Below are 24,006 nucleotides of genomic sequence, written 5' to 3'. Positions count from 1 at the left end.
AAGACGTGAAAAAGGAAAAAAAAAACACAATCTAAGTTATTTTACATTAAACAAGTCAAGAAAATAGCTTATAAGGTTATGAGGAACATATTCTAACATAAAACCCATTTTAGGGCTTAAATTGTCAAAAATACAAAAAATGCGTTAAAAACTATCAAGTCACGGTTTCTTGAGGGTCAAAAAGGTCAAAACAGTTTCTATAATCATTTCTGTGAATATTAGAATTTTCAAGGGACTTAAAATGCAACTTTTTAGCTTAATGGGCTAAATTTGGGCTTTTTGGCCCAATAAGCCCATAATTGCGAAAAATGAAGTTTAAAGGGGCTGAAATGAAACTTTCTGCAAAATAGGGGATAAGAAGTGCAATAAAACTATTTCAAAGGTCAAAAATGCTTTTCAATTCCAAAAAGGATCAAAAATGTAAACTTTTTAGATTTTGGGCAAAAACTGTAAAAGTTGCGAAATATGGGGTTCTAACCGAGAAAATCCATTCTGGAAGGGCTAAAGCTGTTAACAAAATAAATTTTGGGTTAAAACTGTCTTTTCAACAAGTTTATGATACAAAAGTGTCACGAAAATGTTTTAAGGACTAAAAATGAAATTCTTTTATATAGAGGACTAAAAGTGTTAGTTTTATAAAAGAAAGTTAGTGAAAAGGTCAAATCCTACTTTTAAATAAATTAATTCATTAAGACAAAATACAAGATCCACGACTACCGAAAAAAAGGAAAACGAATATACATTCAACACCAAATATCGTTATAAACGAATTGATTCGGTCTCGAATTAATACAAAACAACAATCACTCCAATAGATACGTGATGACTAAAATGAGTAAATCTTCAAACATTGGGCTTGTGATTTTCAAATCATGCTTGTTGGGCCTTGCAAGCCCACCAACATGATCTTTGGGCCCAAAGGGATAACGCTTATATGTTATTGGGCCTTCAAGGACCCAATATTTTGTAAAAGGACTTTCAATATCTTTTATGTGCTAGTGGGCCAAGGTGTCCTGTTAGAAAGCTAGTAAGGTCACAATAATCAAATGCGAGTTGGACCATCGTGTCTTTCGCATCCACGACAGCCTATTGTACTTACGATAGTAGTGGGACATAATGCTCCCTTTCTCTTCGTTCGCTAAGTCTCACGAGAAATCAAAGTAGATGAAATTAAGACGATATACAATGTGGATTAATCAATATTCATTCGTTAAGACAATACAAAAATCAGTAATCACGAATACATTTCAACATCGGAAAACATCGGGTTTTCCGGGGAATTCAATACTACTCGCTCGAAATTTTATAACTATAATACAAAATACCCTTCATATATATGTTTTGAAATCATTGATGCATCAACTAATGGATATTCACACTTTGATAAACAAAAGTCTTTTCAGAAAATATCGGATTTTCTGGGTTTTAAAAATTGCACAAATCATTTTATCACAACATTGCTTATGAACTCACCAACATTTCATATGTTGACGTTTTCCAAAAGAACTTGTATTCTCAGGAAACCGTTGAAGCAGGATGAACGAAACAAACTAATGGATATTGTGTGATATTTTGTTTCATCATACTCTTACTATTTTGGCATGTTATATTCAAATAAAATACTCGATGTAAACAATGAATGTTGTTATATTACATGTGTGATGATGATGATGTTATGTTTCAATTATATTCACTGTAATGATATTGCAAGATGAAGTCACGCGCAAGCCCCCGGACGTTTTCGCCGTCTGGTTCGGGGGTGTGACAGACCTTCAAATTTTGTACTCACAATCCTTCGGGTTTACATACATAAAGGAAAGAGCAGCACCAACACTCACTTGATAAGTCTACATATAGTGCAAGAAGTACGCGCTCTGCTCCGAGCGGGTTGTACGTTGCAGACCATGGTATGTTGTTGTGGAAGTCGGAACTCGAGCTACTTGACGTTCAGCCTCGATGACACGCCTCTCCATTACGGCTTGGTTTTTCCGAAATTCCCTTACCTCGGCTCTAGCAGTGGTAATGTCCTTCTGAAGGGAAAAGGTGTGCTCTATTGTTCGATCATGTTCTTCGTCCAGGCGACGAAGACGTACCACCGTGATTTGGGCAGTGGCATCAATGTCCATGATTTGGTTGGCGTTTACCCTTGCATGCTCTCCTTGATTAGCGATACGACGAACCATGATAGGGAGTGCTCTGTCAGCTGAACCTATGTTACTGAGGTTATAAAAGCCTTGTCCAATGTCGTAGGGTGGATGTTGTCCTTGTTCCCTGCTCCATCGTTTCAAATCTACAGCCCAGAGGGGCGTCGGACCCTGAAAGTTCCATCGGGGGTTTGGTGCCTTTTGGGGAGGATTGTAGACCTCGGGTTCTGAGTCAGATGCCTCATCATCTACTTCCTCTTCCTCTTTTTTGGGATCCTCTTCTGGATCTTCCTCGGAAACCTCTTCGGGGTCCTCTTCTGGATCCTCCTCAATCCAACCTCCATTGCCCTGTTTTGGGTAGTAGGGATCCTCGGGGATATGAATGTTGGATTAATGTCTAAGTCAATAACTATAATTGGTAAAACTTGACCTGACTCGGCATGGTCCATTTGGGTTGCATGGCATCATGCACTTGGATAGACTATAATCATAGAAATAAGACACTTATGGTTATTAATATATTATAAGTTCTAGTATATTAATAATAAGAATAATAAGATTATTTAATTAGTATTGATCAAGAATTAATCTAGGATTAATTAAGTGATCAAAAGAAGACTAATTAAATATATGGGTTGATTGTGTAAATCATCCATACTTGTATAGTGGGCTAATGCTCCATGGATAATCAAGTTGGGCTAAACCCCATAGGATGGTCCATGGATGCTCCATGGTGTATTTGAACCCATGGATCCAAGGAAATGGAAAGTCATGACAATTAGGGTTTACCCTAATTGTAACACTATATAAAGATCTTATTCTTGACAAAATCGGCCACTAGAGAGTGAGTAATAGAAGGGCTAGCCGATTTCATGAAGTGTAGATTTCTCTCAAGTTATTCCAAGTGTATTTGGTGTTGTGTGAACCATTTGAGGTGTCACACTTGGGGCACTAGGCACTCAAGCTTCAAGAAGACTTTCTACATCAAAGAGGTATGTATTCTATCTTGTTACACTCATTGTTTTGTATGCTAGATTAGGATAATACCTTGGAAGTTCTTATTTGCATGTATAATAGAGAAAACATAGATCCAAGGTATTTAGGGTTGCATGTACACTTAGGAGTGTTATAATGCACAAAACCCAACAATGAAATCATGCCATTTCATCTGATCGAGAATAGAGATAAGAGAGTTATATATAGAATTTGAGTGTAAGGGGAAAATTTTATGATAAGACCTACACCGATTCCTCCTATAATTACCTAGTGTATACGAATTACATACAATAGAGATTGAATGGGCCATTGGATAAGTAGCTTCACTCCAAGCCCACATCTAAACAAGGAAAAGAGCCTAAAGTGAAATCATTAATCCTAAGCCCATGCAACCTCACTCATATGTAACCTTAAAGTATGCACTTTGCAATTATAGCCCTGTCAGTGAATGTTTTTAGTTTTTATAAGCTTAATTTTTATTTTAATTGACGATCCTAGTCCTAACGAGATGTCGGGGTTTACTTGCTTGTTATAGTTTTTATTGTGTCATAAATACTCCTATAGTATTTAAATTTGTAGGTTTGATTCTAGTGTTACTTTGGTAAGTTTTTGACTTGTTGCTCACCACGATTATTCCCCGACACACATTGGTCATATCTCAGATAAATATAGTTGATCAGGATATATTCATCCTAGATCTGATTGCATATTTCGAGGCCTAGTCATAGTGTCCAACTTGTCTTAATACTTTTGGATGGTTCTAACTATGACATTAAACTGTTGCATGCATGTATTTGTACATTTATGAAAGCTAACATTTTAATTTAATGAAGTATGGTAGGTGTGAAAGCATTTTGACAGAGAGTTTTAGTCCCTTTGCATTTATAGTTTGTATATCTTATGTGGTTTGAGATACTTAGTTCACTATTAACAATGCTCTGATAGCAATCCGTCACACCCCCAAACCAGAACGATGAAATCGTTCGAGGGCGGATGACTTCATGTAGTATCATAACAGTTGAGTAAATACTAAAGAAAGCAAACACAACCATCATAAATATAATTTAAAAAGTTACATTGTTAATTGTAATACATGTTTCAAAAGAAATTATATTATGATGATATAATAAGTTTGAAATTTGACGCGTTAACGTTCCTTCCCCAAAAGCTGTGGGTTACCGGTATTACTGAATCCCTGAGAAATACAAGTAGTTTTGAAAAGTTATCAACAATTAAGTTGGTGAGTTCATAAGCGTTTTTGTATAAAAATTATATGCCTTTTTGTATAAAGTAACCGAGTTTGTTTCTAGAAAAATCCAATATTTTCTATAAATGAATGGTAGTTTTTAAAAGTTCCAAAAACCGGAATGCATAAGTATTTTTCATACCTAAAATAGTGTAAGTAGATTTATATATCTATATATAATCACTAAAGTGTTTGATAGCCTCGTAAATCAAATGTTTTAATAATTCATGTGAGTTTTATAACCGTACTATTGACCCAGACTGTCTGTCACAATGTTCTTCAGGCGTTGGAATGATATGACGTTTGTCACCCCAGACCTGCCGGTCCAACTGTAGTTAACAGTTTAGGTGCGGGATTGTCAATCCTGTATAGATCTATACATAATTATAACCCTCTCCCTACAGGAGATTATGGTTTACAAAACAGGACTCGAAATGCGTACTTGAAAGTACGTGAAGTTAAATGTCTCACAAAAGTTTGTATCAAATAGATATACGTATGAAAAGTCCATTTTTCTTGTAAATGTAAGTGTTTCCTTTCTATAGTGTTCATAGAGTGTAAATTATCATGAATATCTCGTAAACTATACCTATTATAGTTTTTCAAAAGTGTATTTCATTTGAATAATAAACCTTAGTGTGCTACCAACTTTGCATGTAAAGTATAACATTTGAAATAACATTATTTTACATACTTATCATTTATACACAAAATGTAAATAAAGAATTTGAAACTATATGTAATGATTTGCATTTTAACATAAGTTTTTCTTGCGTTTAACTTGTATTTCTCCCCCTTAAAATATAGCAAAAACGTGAGAATATAGGGGTATGAACTCACTTGGTAGAAGTGGCGGTTTGATGAAAACGAGACTAAACTCGGGTAGCACTTCGACTGGAGAAAGTTGATTTCTCGGAAATCTCGAAGCTTCGTACCTTCGTCGGAGCTTGGATGTCACACCCGTTAAAGCAGAAACACGGAGGGTGGCAAGCTAAGGTCTCATAACACAAGGTACATAGGATTACCAACCATAATCATTGAGAATTTTAAGTTTACATCATATTCAAAGAAAAATTACATTTTAGTTCCCTAGTACAAATTCTAATACATAACAAAAGAAACATCAAGTGCAAATTCATGTTGACGTCTAATTCAGATCACTGACTCTTCCCTGAAAAGCATGCAAAAACGAGGGTCAACTATAAAATAGTTGGTGAGTTCACAGGTTTATATAGGTACATCATTTCAGTAAGAAAATATAGATTTGTTCATAAAAGTTCAAAGTCAAAATGAGTGTTGAATGTCAAAGCACTCCACTCACAACCAAGCCTAACGACTATTCTTGCCCTATTCCATCATGTCCATGGTTGCCATGATGTCAGTTCATGGAAATATGCACTCACAGTTCTGGGTGAGTGGGGGCTGTCTACCTCAAATAGCATTATCCATAAGACCGTTAGCTCGAAATACGAGTTAATAGATTGTAGTTCGGTTCTCGGGGACTTAACATACAAAGTTCATAACAAGTTCATATCACAAAGTTCATATCAAGAGTTTATCATATAAAGTTCATAGCACAAGCTCATAACAGAGTATCGTTCCAAGTTCATCAAGTTCATAAAACCATATCGTTCCAAGTTCATTAAGTTCATAAAACCATACCGTTCCAAGTTCATTAAGTTCATAAAACAATATCATTTCAAGTTCATTAAGTTCATCAAACAAGATCATTCCAAATTCATTAAGTTCATAAAACAAGATCATTCCAAGTTCATTAATATAGCACGGATAGTTCATAAAACAGTAGCATGCTTTCCACCCCCAAACGATGAAAACAGTAAAAAGGGGGCTGTGAATACTCACTAGGGAGAGTTTGCGGTTCGAGCTTCACGGTTCGGTGTTGTAGATATCGATTTATACTAGTGCCCTATGGAACAAATAGTTTCTAGTGAGATACAATTCATTAATCCATTATCTAAGAACTACATATCCAACTAGTGGTGTCGTAAAAGTGCCCAAAGAGTGTACGATTCATTATCGGTAACATTAATTCATAATGCATTGTGTTGAAAATTTCACAAAGGCATACATGGAAATAAATTCAAAAAGTTACAAAGATTTTTTTTTCTGGTTCTAACAAAAGGCATTGGTGTCCTAAAATTTTGTAGACATTTTTGAAGGTTATTTGATATTTAATTGTAAATTAAAGCCCAATTAATAGAAAATATTCAAAATAAATGGTAAACAGTTTCTAAAATTCTCAATTTAATTTTTACAAGTTCTCATAATGTTCCCAAATCTAGGAAAAATATTGGTTTGTGCATTTGGATTATAAGACCCGGTTTTGTAAATTCATTCCCTACTTCAATGAAAAATTTGAATAAAATATCAAAACATGGCCAAATTGTATGAAATTTTACATGGCATCTTGATTTTGTACAAAAATCAGTTCTATAATTCTTCAGATTTTTATCTCATCTGTAAGTATTTATTTTGAAATTTTGGCCATTATATACTTATTTTTGTAGAAAAATAAAGATTATATTCTAGCACTAGGGGTTTTACAGAACATCCCTTGAAACCATGATCTTCCACAAAACAATTTATCTAAATCTTATTTATGAGCTAAATGGGAGTATTCAACCCCAAAAGGTTTAGAAATGTCGCACTAACTAGTGCATGAGTTCCAAATGTAGCTGGAAGTTCAACAATTTTTGTACAAACTTATGTAAAGTTTTTCTTCATGAAATTTTAGGTCTTCTGAGACAATTGTGTCAAGTTCCAAAAATAATTTTCTCCAGATTTATTGTGGGGTTTAAGGCCTATGATTATGTAATGATATACTAGTGATCACAGAAAAAGTTCTGTTTGCGCAACTGTTTTGTACAAATCGCCAAAAATCGAATTCTTAATGTTTTACAGTAAGACCAATTGGGTTCGAAAGCTAACTAAATATATTATATTACAGAAAAATAATCATGAATTTTGGTTACGAAATGAGTGAGATATGGCAGTTCAAATTGCGAAAAAAAAATCTGGCAGATTGCATGCATGATGATTGGTTAGAAATGTGAGTTTTCATCATTAATTTGAGTAAATGCTTTGAAATAATTTAAAATATCATGATAAAATCATACTCTAAACATTTTTTTCCAGATATCAAATGATTAAAACTTATCAAAATGCCTACATGCACTTAAGAAGGAAAAATTGTTTCTCTAAACTCTTTACTTGAGTTTGATGTTTTAATCCTTAAAATCAATTTTCCCACTAAGATTGTGAACATGCAACCTTGTTTACCATACATGCATGGTGTTAAAACACATTCATGATGTTTTAAAAACCATTTTAACAAAAAAGGAAAACAATTTGAAAAATATGAAGAAGTAGAAGTTGGTTTTTGAAGTAAAATGCACATGCATGGCTTAAATCATTGTCATAACATAGGTTTGATCATAGATTTTCACCATTTCTAATACATGCAACATGTGATGGTGAAAATCTATAAACATTAATATAGAAAAGAAGATTCTAGCCATGGTATAGGCATAGAATCCGAAAATGAGATGAAATTAAAGATGTTTTTGAAGCAAGAGTGGTAAAATCATAAAAGATGGTTGTGAATTCATACCTTGACTTTGATTTTTTTTTTATCAAGAAAAACATTTGGAGCTTCAAAATTTCATGGTCAAGGTCTGTTCTTGAAGGCATTTTGAGAGTGTTTTTTAGAGAAAAACTTGTTCTTGAAGGATGTAAAAAGGTGGAGTAAAGAGAGAGAGAGAGAGAGAGAGAGAGAGAGTTAGAGTGCGAAAATGGTCCACATGAGTTATAATCATATGTTTTAAGGCATGGGGAAGTGGGAAAGGCCTAATGGCTGAATTTTTAAGAGAGAGAGGGTATTTTTCTTGTTATTTGATAAAATAATAAAATCCTCCCTTGAATTTTTTATAAATCTAGGCTTTATATTTTATAAAAACTCAAATATTATCATAATTTCTTAGGGTTTTATTCATTGGGTTTTATTGAAATATTTACATTTGGAAATAAGTTGTAAAATTATATTGCTTGAATTAATTTAGAAAAATGATAACCTATGATTTAACTTTTATAAAAATCAATTTCTCATATTTCAACAATTGCCACAAGGGTTCATAATATGTGGTTGTAGGATTAGACAATCCTTGAATTATACTTTTGGCTCATAATTCAAATTATGATATTTTGATATCATTAACTATCGATTAAATCAAATCCTGATTTAATTAAATTGATTTTTATAAGTACTTAAACTTGTTAAGAACGTCATATGTTCCGATTAATAATTTAGGGTATTTAACTTACCCTTGAGTCACGATCTATTGAACATGGTTTCGTGTTTAGTTTTGTGATTGAACTTTTGTACTTTACAACCTAGTTGGAGTATTCACGTATTAATGTGACAGCTTAGAACAAGCTAAGTTACACTACTTGTTTCGAGGGATCTATTAAGTCGTGATCTATCTCAACTTGTTGCTTCTAAAGCCAAGATATGTGCACGCATGGAAATGAAAAGGTTCTAGATGAGTCCTAACCTGAGTTTTGATGGTTATCACATTGGATATGGAACTGGGGCATCGAGGTATCTTCGAAAGGCTCGAAAGTGAGAAAATGGGAGAGAAATGGTGTAAATTAGCAAAAGAAGTTGGAACCCTCGCATCTTATTTATAGGGTTGGGATGAACCTCGAACGCGGGGCGTTCCTGCGAAGAACGTGGGGCGTTCCCGAAACGCAGGGCACTCCTTCGGATGCATCGCATTTGGAGCCTTCGTGCCTCATTACATACGAACTTCGGACTCGATGGGTGATGGGACTGGCTCTGGTCGAAGAACGCATGGCATTCCCTCTTGGACCTGCCACAGATTTTGTGCCCCAATCTTTAAAATTCTTTAACTTTCGCATACGAGCTCCATTTTTGACGTTTCTTATATCCACACATAGGTGAGAATATAATCTACAACTTTCATTTAGACTTCGTTGGCAAATTTGGAATTGATTTTTAATTATATATTTTAATAGGCCGAGACAGGAAAGAACCGTTAAAAATTCATAACCTCTTCATCTGATGTCCGTTTTCGTCTGTCTTTTTACCATTGTATTACTATTGTTGAGATCTTTAATTCTCGTTTAGGTCGTGTAGGCTAAATATTGCTCGATCTCTATTTCGAGTTTTTAGTTGTCTATCGCTACTATGAAACTTAGAAAAATCATAACTTCTGCACACGAAGTCAGATTTGGATGTTCTTTTTATGTACGTTCATGGTTTAATGATATCTACAACTTTCGTTTAGATACCTAAGGCTAAAAAGTATTTTATTGAAATTTCGTGTTTTACGCTTAACAGTGTTTTACTGGTTTTGCTACGGATTTTCGATTGGTCATAACTTCTTTGTAATAACTCGGATTTTTGTGTTCTTTATATTTCTAAAAACCTTGTTAAGATATCGATCATTTCATATATCCCAATGGAGACTCTTGAACATTTCATTTCCGACACTATTTATTTATTTATTATTACTTCAAAAATAGGTAACATACTTGACTTAGGTCATTAAATTGACTTGAAATATCGGGTTGTCACAATGACTCACAAATTTCAAACAAAACACATGTTTTTGTAATGAAGTGTTCGTATATGAAATTTTTATGCCTTTCGTAATGTTTATAAAATATAAAAATAATTGTATTTTTATATAATCGTTTCTTAGCCCTAAAAGGGTAAAATAAAATGAATGTTTCCAAACTATAGGTATTATAGTTTACAATGTATGTTTCATTTGAACTGATAACTGTTGTGTCATAAGATGTTCTGTATGCAAATGTTTTCATGTAATAGTTATATAAACTGTATGAACATAATGATTTGTAGTTTAACACAAGTTTCCCTGTGTTACTTGTATTTCCCCCTAAAACGTAGGAAAAGACATGAAAATGTAGGGGTATGAACTCACCATAAGTATGATTGCGGGTAGAATCTAACTAGAAAATTGACAGCATGTCACACCCCAAAACCAAGAATGGCGGAAACGTTCTGGGGCGGAGGACATCATATAAAGTATCACAACACAGTATAACAGTAAATAAGCAAAGAACATCATCCATTGCATTAAATATATAATTTTAATACAAGTGTGTTCTGTACAGTTATAGACACCAAAATGTAAATCAAAATAATAAGATGAGTCTTGGATGTGCTCCATCTTCTCAAAAGCTGGCCTCGGTACCTGTCTACTGTCAACCTGAGAATACAAGTTATTTTGAAAGAGTTTATCAGCATTAAGCTGGTGAGTTCATAAGTATTTTAGTGTCGGTGTATGTTATCAAAACATTTGAACATGGTCTTAAGTATAAGTATTGTAAAATGTATGTAAATGTTTGTAAGTCTTTGTAAAAGTTTGAATCTCTCAGAAAAACCTATATTTTCTATTAAAGTAGCCTTCTACCAAGGCTTAACTATTTCGTATGTTCGTTTGTTGTAAAACTGTGTAATTTCCCAAGTGTAAATATCATTAATAAAATATAGTTTGTACATTAATGTTTAAGTGAAATAATCACTAAATATATGTAAAGGGTAAATTATTGTAGTACTGTAGTGTTGTATTATAGGAACTACTACTGTACTAACTACCTTAAACCGAATTTATATTAAGGTATCATGTGATTAATTGTACCATACTATTGATTGGATAAACAACGACAAATGTAGGTCGTAAAAAGAAATGACGTTTGGCACCCGCAAACCTGTAGGTCCGGCTGTAGCTAGCAGCAAGGTGTAGGATAGTCAATCCAGTATAGATCTATATGCAAACTCATGCTCTCCCTTCAATAGACTCTGGCTACAACACGGGCCATAACATTGAAGTCATGCTCCGATTCAGATCGCAATGGTTAATGTATTCATGTATATGTAATGTAATGTTACTTGTTCTAGTATAGTTTTATATGTTCTTCCTCTAGTATAGTTGTATATGTTCTCTTTCTAGTATAGTTGTATATGTTCTTCCTCTAGTATAGTTGTATATGTTCTCTTTCTAGTATAGTTGTATATGTTCTCTTTCTAGTATAGTTGTATATGTTCTCATAGTAATAAGTATTGACTCATGAATGAACTGACTTATTGGTCTAGCAACAGTATAAGTATGATCCTGTGTTACCCCGATGGTAGCCTACTAATGATGTAACTAGTACGCATGGATATGGACGCACTTTTATGTCTATATATGTACACATAATATATAATCAATATTTAAACGACCTTCGGACGAGTACCCGATATCCTATCAGACCACATCCAAATCGAGGAAAAGGAAACAAGGTGGATAACCTTCCTAAGTCTTTTAAACATTTCTTAGATAACTATACATATATGGGCATGCAATTTATAATAAGTGTAACAAAGTTTAAGTAAAAGTATTTGATAAGTAAAAGAGTTTGTAAAACAGTTTGAAGTAAAACAGTTTGATAAACAGTTTGAATAGTAATAAAATCATTGGTTTTGTAGTTATTAATCACATGTGATTGATGTAATAACTATAAGTATTCAACTTGTATTCCCCACCCTGGTATTAAAGCATTTAAAACATTTAAAAGTATTTCAAAGGTTAGTTAAAGGGGTTTGAACTCACTTGTGGTGAGTGGATTGGGTTGAAGTGTTCGTTACGGTGCTGGGTGACAAATGAAGACTTGTACACACGCACGAGCCTAGTTATCATATAATGAACATATATATATATATATAACTAATTAGCCAAATTACAACTAATAAATTAAGTTGGGACACCCTACAACATGAAAACACTTTGTTTCAAGTGTTAAAGATCACAAGGATTGCATCCGAGTGTTGGTAGGACAAAACTAGTGTGTTTGGAGTCCAAGGGTAAACTCCCTTGGAGTTTACGGTTTTGATGGTCAAGACCTAGGGAGTTTACGGCAGTAAAACCTAGAGTTTACGATCGTAAACTCTAGTATTAAGGTCCAAGTGTTGTTTTGTGGTTTAGCAAACCTTTTGAAGCAATTCTACAAAGTGGTTTGGCCTTTGGAAGGGACTAGGGCAACAAAACACCTCCTTTGAGGAGTTTACGGCCTAATGGAATTTTCCTTTGGGTTTACTACCGTAAACCCTTATGGAGAAGTGTATTGCCATGTTTTCAAGTCCCTAACACAATTAGGTAAGTGTTGGTGCTAGTTTCTAAGCCTAAGGAGGGAAAATAACCCATTTAGACACACTTTAGGGTGTTTATGGTTTTGGGAGATCCCCAAACCGTAAACACCTATAAATGTTGGATTTTGGTGCTTTTCAAGTCTTAGATACATCAAAGGAAGGTTTAATCAATTCTTGGAAGGCTTAAACATCAAACTAGGGCTTAGATTAGGACTTAGGCACACTTTGGTGCACTTTATGGTGTTTACGGCCCAAGCATCTCCTTGGACCGTGAACACCTATATCCTTGTGTTCTTGAGAAATTTCCTTGATATTCAAATGTAATACTAGCTTAAAATAACTCAAGTATGAAAGCACTTACTATTAGAAGGCTTGATTTGAGCTAAAAGGCCAAGAACACTTAGTGTGTGTTCTTGGTGTTCTTGGTGTTTTGGAAATCTAGTCAAAATACAAATATGTTTGGATGATTAGATGTATAAACACTAGATTAAGTGTTTTACTAACTTAAAAAGGTTAGAACACTTACAAGATTGAAGATTTGGAATTAAATCTTGGATGATACTTGAGAGAGTTTTTAGAGTTTACTCTTTTGACATTTAGGGAGTAAACACAAATGACTAACTTCTTGGGGAGTAAACTCATACATAGGTATGAGTTTACGGTTTTGGGTGATTTCTCAACCCAAAATATAAAATTTTGGTCGGGTGTTTCTATTACGCGAAGTGTTTGCGGTTTTTGAAATTCAAAACCCGAGACGACACTTTCTTTCACCCGTTCGTTTAAAAATAATATTAAAATAATCAAACAAACTTTATATTTCTTAAAAATAAGAAATAATTACATTAACTTATGATACGAAGTGGTTGACTTTTAGGGTTTGGCCGAATGGAAAATTTCGGGTTGTTACATCATCCCCGTGTTAAAGGAATTTCATCCCGAAATTAAAGTCTAAACAAATAAAGTAGTTACATTTTACTAAGCAAAAAGATGAGGGTATTTTAGTTTCATCTGATCCTCACGCTCCCAAGTGAATTCCAGTCCTCGCTTGGCGTTCCAGCGAACCTTCACTATCGGGATACGGCTTTGCTTCGTCTGTTTGACTTCTCGGTCCATGATCTCTACTGGTTCTTCCACGAAGTTGAGGCTCTCGTTGATCTCGATCTCGTCGAGTGGGATTACAATAGTCTCGTCGGACAGACACTTTTTCAAGTTAGATACGTGGAACGTAGAATGTATGTTACGAAGTTCGTCGGGCAGATTGAGTTTGTAAGCTACAGGACCGATTCTTGAGATAATCTCGAAGGGCCCTATAAATCTTGGATTAAGCTTTCCACACTTACCGGAGCGTATCAAGCCCTTCTAGGGTGAGACTTTAAGAAGGACTCGGTCTCCCACATTGAATTCTAAAGGTTTCCTTCGCTTATCAGCGTAGCTCTTCTGTCGTTCTCTAGAGGCTTTCAATCGTTCACGGATCTGAATGATCTTCTCTGTCGTTTCCCGAATGATTTCCGGGCCTGTGAGAGTACTATCAGAAACTTGCCCCTTAGCTAATTGGGTATCACCCACTTCCGCCCAGCACGGAGGGGATCTGCACTTTCGGGCATAGAGGGCTTCAAATGGAGCAGCCTTGATGCTCGTGTGATAACTGTTATTGTAGGAAAACTCGACAAGGGGTAAATGAGTATCCCATGCCTTTCCAAAGTCGATCACAAAGGCTCTCAATATATCTTCTAGTGTTTGGATGGTCCTCTCACTTTTTACGTCGTTCTGTGGATGGTAGGCTGTGCTCATGTCCAACCTTGTTCCCAGGGAATGTTGTAGCGATTGACAGAATCTTGAGGTGAACCTATCTCTATCGGAGATAATGGATATAGGTACACCATGTAGCTGTATGATTTCCCTAATGTATGTTCTCGTAAGTTTCTCCATCTTGTCAGTTTCTTTGATAGGCAGGAAGTGTGCAGATTTGGTCAATCTATCGATGATGACCCATATGGTATCAAGTCCACCTATTGTCTTGGGCAACTTGGTTATGAAATCCATAGTGATCCGCTCCCACTTCCATTCTGGAATCTCTGGTTGTTGTAGTAAACCGGAGGGCTTCTGGTACTCGACCTTAACCTTTGCGCAAGTAAGGCATTTACTTACGAAGGTAGCAATCTTTGATTTCATATTAGGCCACCAATATAACTTTTTAAGATCCAGATACATCTTATCTGAACCTGAGTGGACGGAATACCGAGTGTTGTGTGCCTCTGTCGTGACCAAGTCTCGAAAACCACCGTGTCTCGGTGTCCAGATCCGGTTCATGAAATATAAGGCTCCGCCACCCTTGGCTTCTAAATTTTTATCCATTCCTCTAAGGGATTCACTCGTCACATTTTCAGGTTTCATGGCTTCAAGCTGGGCCGCCTGAATTTGCTTAGACAAGTGTGAATGGATAGACATTGTCAACGACTTGACTCTTCAACCAGAATATTCCTTCCGAATCAGGGCGTCTGCTACTACGTTGGCTTTACCCGGATGATAAAGAATTTCGCATTCGTAGTCACTGAGTAGCTCGACCCACTGTCATTGTCTCATGTTGAGCTCCTTCTGATCGAATATGTGTTGTAAACTCTTGTGGTCGGTAAAGATAGTGCTTTTCGTTCCGCACAAGTAATGTCTCCAGATCTTCAGAGCAAACACAACTGCTCCTTGCTCAAGATCGTGGTTTGTGTACTTAACTTCGTGTGTTTTCAGCTGTCTCGAGGCGTAGGCGATGACCTTACCTCGTTGCATCAGAACACATGCGAGCCCTTGATTTGACGCATCACAATAGACTACGAAGTCTTCTATCCCTTCGGGGAGGGATAGTATTGGTGCGGTGCACAAAGCTCGCTTGAGCGTTTGGAACGCTCTCTCCTGTTTCTCCTCCCAGTCGAAGGTCACGCCTTTCTGGGTCAGGGTTGTAAGAGGTTTCGCAATTCGGGAGAAGTTATGTATGAACCAGCGGTAGTAGCCAGCGAGACCTAGAAATTGACGAATTTCTGTAGGCGTCTTCGGTGCTGACCAGTTCTCAATGGCCTTAATTTTTTATGGGTCCATGTGGATTCCCTCTTCGCTTACCACGTGTCCTAAGAATTCGACTCTTCAGATCCAAAATTCACATTTAGAGAACTTCGCATAGAGCTTCTCCGCTCGTAATGTTCCTAGAACTTGTCGCATATGATCGCCATGCTCTTCCTTACTTCGGGAGTAGATCAGGATGTCGTCGATGAAGACAATGACGAACTGATCCAAGTAAGGTCGGTATACTCTATTCATCAGATCCATGAAAACTGCTGGCGCATTGGTCAATCCAAATGGCATCACCACGAACTCGTAGTGTCCGTAACGAGTTCGGAAGGCTTCCTTCGGAACATCCTCCTCTAGCATTCGTAACTGGTGATATCTGGATCTTTGATCAATTTTGGAAAAGTAGTTCGCCCCTTGCACTTGGTCAAATAAATCGTCTATGCGAGGCAGAGGGTAACGATTCTTGACCGTTAGCTTGTTGATTTCTCTGTAGTCTATACACATACAGAATGATCCGTCTTTCTTCTTAACGAATAAGACCGGTGCTCCCCAAGGCGAGAAACTTGGTCTTATAAGGCCCTTGCTGAGCAGTTCGTTAAGTTGACCAGATAGTTCCTGCATCTCTGTTGGTGCTAATCGGTAGGGCGACTTGGCTACCGGGGTAGCTCTTGGAACTAAGTCGATTTTGAACTCGACCTGTCGTTGCGGAGGTAATCCTGGTAGCTCTTCTGGGAAAATGTCAGGAAAGTCGCTCACTACTGGAATTTTCTTTAGTTCTTTCGTTTTGAGGCTCGTATCGACGACGTGGGCAAGGAATGCGTGGTATTCTTTACGTAGGTACTTCTGTGCTTGAATACTTGATATAATATGAAGACTCGCACCGGTTTTGTTGCCGAAGACTATAAGAGTTTCGTTGGATGGGAGGTTTAGGCGTACTGCTTTCTCGTAGCACATGATGTTGGCGCGATGAAGGCTTAACCAATCCATGCCGATGATAACGTCAAAGCTTTTAATCAAGACCGACATAAGGTCGACTGGGAATGAATGGTTATCTAGAGTTAGGGTACAACCTAAGTATATGCTATTCGTGCTTTCAGTTTTTCCATTAGCCATTTCTACTGTGAATTGTTATTTAAGTGTGTGTGGTTGTTGTTTAAGAATGCGAGCAAATTTATGGTTCACGAAGCTTCGCTCCGCTCCACTATCGAACATAATGCATGCATAGGATTTATCAAGGAGGAACGTACCAGTCACCACTGTCGGGTCAGCAACTGCTTCCCCATGGCCAATTGCTAGTACCCCCACCGGAGCAGCAGGGGTCGTTGCGGCATGCACTGCCACAATTTGCTGCTTTTTGGCAGCTCGCTGTTTCTTCTTCTCCTCCTAGAACTTCCGCTTAGTGTCAGCGGGTTTGGAGGGTTCCGGGATGGCTAGGGTGGTTGTTGTTGCAGGGGTTTTGACTCCATGGTCAATGAGTCGCTGTGCCAGTCGCTTGGCACGGTCGAAGGTAGCGGGGTTTAATGATAGGACATTCCCCTGATACGGAGGCACTAGCCCCCATATGTACCTTTCGATCTTTTTCCCTTCAGTGGGAACCATATTGGGGCAGAGGCCACCAGTTCGCCGAATCTAGCGGTATATGCGACTACGTTGGTGCCCTTCATGGTTAGGCTCCAAAGCTCCTGCTCCAATTTTTGGATTTCGCCCCTCGGGCAATTTTCCTCAATCATGAGGTCCTTCATGGTTTCCCAACCCACGTCATTCACCACTACGAGAGTTAGCGCTTTAACGTGGCCATTCCACCACGTCAGGGCTTTTCCTTCAAAGGTGCATGCGACATATTTTACTTTGCTCGCAGCAGGGCATGAACAAATTTCGAAGACTAATTCAGTCTTCTCGAACCATTGCGAGAGGGCAATGACTCCACCGGTTCCAAGAAAGGACTTCGGCTTACAGTTGGTGAAATCCTTGTAGGAGCACTCTCTCGAGCGCACAAGGATTCCAGCAGGAATAGAATTAACAGGGGTTCCACCTCTGCTGGCATCAGTAGAGTGATAATGTGCCATGGCAGTTGCCACTGCTGCAGCTACGGCAGCATTCAAGGCTGCAGTATCGATGACCGGAGGAGGAGGAGGTGGTGGTGCAGGGTTATTCCTGGGAGATTTGCGAGGAGGCATCTTTCAGCTATAAGTTTATAAAGATAAACAAAATGGTAAGAATCAATTGTAAGTGGGATGAGAGTGACATATGGACTAACTAACCATAGTCCAACAGTTGAATGAGTGTTTGAGATCACAACAAGGAAGATTAATGGGAAAACACAAGCGTACAGATTTTTCCCACATATTAGATAACTGTCTACCATACTGGTATTATCGATGTAATAAGTTTCAGGGAAAATCGACCTAATAGTAGGTCTTACATCATACCATACGGAAAGTTTGACAGATCTTAGATTCCTAATTAGAGTACTGAAAGTTAGGAATATTTTACAGACAAGTGCTACTTAGAGCACAGATACTAAAGGCTAATACTTAACCAAAAGATAAAGATGTACTAGACATCTCCTAACGGGGATGGGAATTCCTCGGGCGAACCCTGAGGTCTGTCACTTGACGAAACACCTCTTGAAGTTGTCGCTCATGAGCCCTCTGATGGGCTCGAAGTTCCAAGACTTCAGCTCGAGAGGCAGGCAGCTGTTGCTGAAGTGCCTCATTGGTTCTCCTAGTCCTTTCCATCTCTTCTTACAGATGGCGGATGCGGACTGTGTTGACACCAGAGTTGGCATCAACCTCCATGACTCGGTCGATAGCTGCTCGACCTTGTTCACCATTATGAGCTATCCTGCGGATTATGACGGGCAAAACTCGATCCGTAGAGCCACCTTCGCTGAGGTTGTAAAAGCTTCGGTCCCCAAAGTAACATAAGGGTTGACCCTGCTCATCACTCCAGCGATTCAAGTTGGTTGCCCAAAAAGGTGTAGGACCTAGAAAAGCTAGTCGGGGGTTTTTGTTTGGAACTTGACCTACTGGCGGTAGGTTGTTGACTTCAGGCTCAGAGTTGGATCCATCAGAAAAGCCTTCTGCGAGGTGATCATCCAAAGGGATTGGATGCTCATCTTCGGGCTCTTCTTCGATCCACCCAAGATTGCCTTCGTTGGGAAAGTACGGGTCGCCATGATGGAATCCAGCCATTTAATCTACGCGAGAAGAGAGGTATAAGAATCTAGTGTACAAATAGCTTGTAGTAGTACAAAATACTCCTATAGTATTTTAATTTTAAGATCTACGGTTCTCCTTGTGGTATTGTTGGTAATTTGATAGACTTGTTAACATATCACAACCATTCTAGGGCATATGCTAATCACTCGTCGGACCAGCATAGTTGATCAGGCTATGCCATTTCCAGGACTGACCATACATCCCCGAGCTTACTTGTGATATTTAACAATCGCAATACTTTTGTTCTTGTCATTATGACACCGATTTTAGTATGAATGCAAACTAGTATACTTAATTAAATATTTTAATATTTAAAGTACAGACTCTTGGTTAGAGTGTTTTAATCCCAAATGGGTTTATAGTTTAGTATATCTTTTATGGGTTGATATACTCAATTCACTATAAACAATGCTCTGATATCAATCTGTCACACCTCAAAACCAAGAACGGCGGAAACGTTCTGGGGCGGAGGACGTCATGTAAAGTATCACAACACATTATAACAGTAAATAACCAAACAACATCATCCATTGCATTAAATATATAATTTTAATACAAGTGTGTTTTGTACAGTTATAGACACCAAAATGTAAATCAAAATAATAAGATGAGTCTTGGATGCGCTCCATCTTCTCAAAAGCTGGCCTCGGTACCTGTCTACTGTCGACCTGAGAATACAAGTTATTTTGAAAGAGTTTATCAGCATTAAGCTGGTGAGTTCATAAGTATTTTAGTGTCGGTGTTTGTTATCAAAACGTTTGAACATGGTCTTAAGTATAAGTATTGTAAAATGTATGTAAATGTTTGTAAGTGTTTGTAAAAGTTTGAATCTCTCAGAAAAACCTATATTTTCTATTAAAGTAGCCTTCTACCAAGGCTTAACTATTTCGTACGTTCGTTTGTTGTAAAAGTGTGTAATTTCCCAAGTGTAACTATCATTAACAAAATATAGTTTGTACATTAATGTTTAAGTGAAATAATCACTAAATATATGTAAAGGGTAAATTATTGTAGTACTGTAGTGTTGTATTTGTTGGGTTTTGAGAAATCTAACACTCCTAAGTGTACATGCAACCCTAAATACCTTAGATCTATGTTTTCTCTATTATACATGCAAATACCAACTTCCCAAAGGTATTGTTCTATTCTAGCATACAAAACTTTAAATAACACAAGTTAGAATAACATACTGTCACAACTGGAAATTTTGTGTCATGTAATCTATACATTCAAGCTAATGTAAATCAAAAACTTCAATCAAATACATCATACAAGTACTACAAATAGTCATCAAACAGTTGGGAACACTAGAAGTTCTCATTTAGGTCCATTTTGGACTAGAACTTCCTTATTGGACCTAATGGACCAATAAGCTTCCAATTTGACTATCAAGGGCTTAGAACCCTAATTGGATCCAAATTGGACCCACATTTATTTAATTCAACATTTTAGGTCATGTTGGACCTAGAATGAAATGAACTAAAAGCCTTGATACATGAATAACCTAAACTAGTCCAATAAAAATATGAAAATCCTACCACATTCTTTTAGGTATAAAACACACCCTAACTAACATTAATATTGGGCTTGGGAGCAAAAAGCCCAAATTTCCTTTTCCTTCCATGTTTTTGGCCCACATCAAGCCCAAGAGGAGGGTTTGACTTTCCCATGCCACCTCATTTTTATCCATTGGACATCCATGCAATATTTCTCATCCTTCCATGCACATCACCTCAAATATCACTTCTTCTTCTCTTCTCTCTCTCACTCTCGGCCACTAGCACACACACACACCCACAAAAATCTCTCAAATTCTCTCTAGATCACTCAAGAACTCTCCTTCCTCCCCTCTCCAAAAATCTCGAAAATTAGGGGCTTTCAAGAGGATCTTGCAAGTTAATCATCATCTAAGGTAAGATTATACTTGGATCTATGGTTTAGATTCTTTTTGTTATCAAAATCCTTTCCTAATCTATGCAAAAATCGTGATCTTGCACCCTAGAACCATCTCAAACTCGAGATCTACCAAGGAAAGGTGCTAAGGCCAAAAATCATCAAGTTTTCCTCCATCTTTTCTTCCAAAAACCGAAACCACACCCAAGGTGAGCTTCATACCCCCTATTTTCTGTTTTTATGAGTTTTGTGGGGGGGGGGAATACAAGTGAAAGTGTAGATCTATATGTGTTTTGTATGCCTTGTATGATTTCCATGCTTATATGTATGCATTTGTGTGTTATAATGTTGGATCTAGCCATAAAACCCCTCAAAACCGAGATATATCTTGTGTTAAATGATTTTTGCTTCAAATATATTTCTAAATACAAAGTGTTTCAAGAAAAATGGTTAAGTGGTTTAATAACAATTTTCTTTGGGTTAAAAACACAAATTTTGGACCTAAAATGTGAAAAATACAAAATTAAGGGCCCAAATTGACATATCACGAATTCTGATGGATGAAGTGTGTCAAAACAGTTTCAATAAAACAATTTCTGGAAATTTACTCATTTAGAGGATTAAAAACATAAATTTCAAGCTTAATGGGCTAAAAATGACATTTTCGGCCCAATGAGGCCCATTATGCGAATTTTTCTGTTTTGGAGGGCCAAAACTGTGATTTTCTGTAAAACAGTGGACCATAAGTGATCCAAGTCCTTTTCAAAGGTTTAAAATGCTTTTTAAATTAAAAAGGACCAAAGTTGCAAAAATTTTACAATTTGGGCCAAAATTGTCAAAGTTGCGAAAAAGAAGGGTTAAAACCGAGAAAACTACATTTTCAGGGACTTAAACTGTTTTCTGTGAAAAATATGCTGAAAAATATTAATTTCAATAATTTTTGGTGTTAAAATGTCAAGAAAATTAATTTAAGGACCAAACCGGGAAGTATTCAATAAAAGGATTGAAAATGTAAATTTTACAAACAATGAGGGGCTGAAAACAGAAAAATTTCAAGGCTAATTCAATATACGCAATTTGATCAAATAATGACACCGCGACTATCGACGAAATACAATACACTACAATACCAAAATCGTTGTGAAACGAATTGGTTCGGTCTCGAACCAATAAAAATCCGAAACTACTAACACGACGACACTACGATTCATCCAAATAACGTTTGGGAATTCAATATACATGCGAGTGTGCACAGACGTCTACGCACCATCTTTGGGCCCCAAAAGTGTAAAATCTTGTTTGTTGGGCCTAGCTAGCCCAATGACCTGATCTTAAGGCCCGAAGACATTTTTTCTACGGAGTGTTGGGTTTCACCGACTTGGCACAACGTAGAGGGACTTTCAATGGCTTGTATACTACTGGTCCCCAAGGGTCCTTTGGTATTGCTAGTAAAGTCTACATTTCATGCGAGGCGGGTCTGGGACCCCTCGTACATTTTTATCCCCAACCGGTTAATGGAGTCATCGAGACCTTCGTGTCCTCTTTCTCTTCGGATGTGGGACTACACCTAGTCAGGGCGATTGGATAACGTGACTAGTACGGACGACGCCTTCGGGATCGTTAGTATAGCTATAAACTGGGCGTTTGTGTAATGCGGGTTTGTAGTAACTAATCATGCTCAAAAACAATCCAACGTCGCCTGGGACTGACACTATACGCTATGCAATGGTTTCAATGTAACTTCATGTAATTCAAGGAATTAGGAGAACATCGGGTTTTCCTAGGGTTTTCAATACATACAGATTTGAAATGCATACAACTTCAATGAACAAATGTTTTTACAAGTATAGAAACAAACAAGCATACCTATGGATCTTCACAAACGTTTTCAAAAGCTTTTTCTTTTCAGAAAATATCGGATTTTCAAACAATACAAACATTGGATTTCAAACACTACTTATGAACTCACCAACATTTCATATGTTGACGTTTTTCAAAATACTTGTATTCTCAGGGAACCAGTGAATCAAAGGAAATCATATTCAGTGACGGCTTGCAGTTTATTTATGTACGAACCGAACAATTTAATTTTTGGGAATGTAATGTTTAAACAGTGTATGTCATGTAAACGCTACTGGTTGTACTATATTAATGAATGGTGACGAATGTTGTTATGTTTCATATATATTCAATGTTATGGTATTCAATTGAGTCACGACAGCCCCCGGACGTTTCCGCCGTCTGGTTCGGGGGTGTGACAGGTTGGTATCAGAGCTTTGTTTATAGTGAACTAGCATGTCGAGCCACACATTGATATGCAACTATAAACCAAAAAGAGGGACTAACATAACTCTGAACAAAACAAGTAAATAAAACACACTTGCTTGCATTAGGGATAAGGACCTAACGCTGAATCAAACACAATAACACTGGTATCTCGGTTAATTCGGGACTGTTCTTAGTAATACCAAGGAGTGAATGTAGCCTGATCAACTACATTCTCTCCAAGGTAAAACTAACACACGTCTTGATGAGATCGAGATAGCTAGGGAACCTAAAACTATACCCTCTATCACCCAAAAAGAGAATGTTTGCTTAGTCTGTATAATAGTCATAGTACCTTAGGAATAATGTTAGCATATTTACGTACTCGCGCAGACAGCATGGCTGGTTTTCATCACCCTGGGACCCCTACTTCCCTAATCAGGGAAACAACGGGTGGCTAGAGGAGGAAGAGCCTGAAGAGGAACCTGAGGAGGACCCCGAAGAGGAATCTGACGGGGAACCGGAGGCAGAAGTCGAGGGCGAGCCTGCCGAACCCGAAGAAGACGAAGAACCTTTCGGAGAGGAGCTTGATGACAGCGAAGGGGGTGACTTGGACGCAGAGTCCGAGGTCATCGACCCCCCTTACCCGATCAGGGTTCCTGCTTACCGTGTGGGCCCCACTGGACCTACCCCTCCTTGGGGCATTGATCTCTGGAGATGGAGCAGACATCAGGGACAGCGACCCCCGTTTGGCATGTCACGTGAGTTCTTCGACTTGAGGGACGGAGGACCGGCCGACCGAGCCCTACCGGTCATGGTGAGGCGATTACGGGACACCGGCGACCTTGCTCAGGGCACTGCTGATCAAGTACGCCAGTTGTGGACTAGGGTCGAGCGTGCGGAACAGGAGACGCGTGACGTCCTCAGGGAGTTTCACAAGAGGCAGGTAAGGTGGGAGTCTCGACTTCAGGACGCAGAACGCTTGGT

This window comes from Lactuca sativa, chromosome 5 (genome assembly GCF_002870075.4).
Source record: "Lactuca sativa cultivar Salinas chromosome 5, Lsat_Salinas_v11, whole genome shotgun sequence".
Taxonomy (NCBI): domain Eukaryota; kingdom Viridiplantae; phylum Streptophyta; class Magnoliopsida; order Asterales; family Asteraceae; genus Lactuca; species Lactuca sativa.
Note: the sequence above shows the minus strand (reverse complement) of the source record.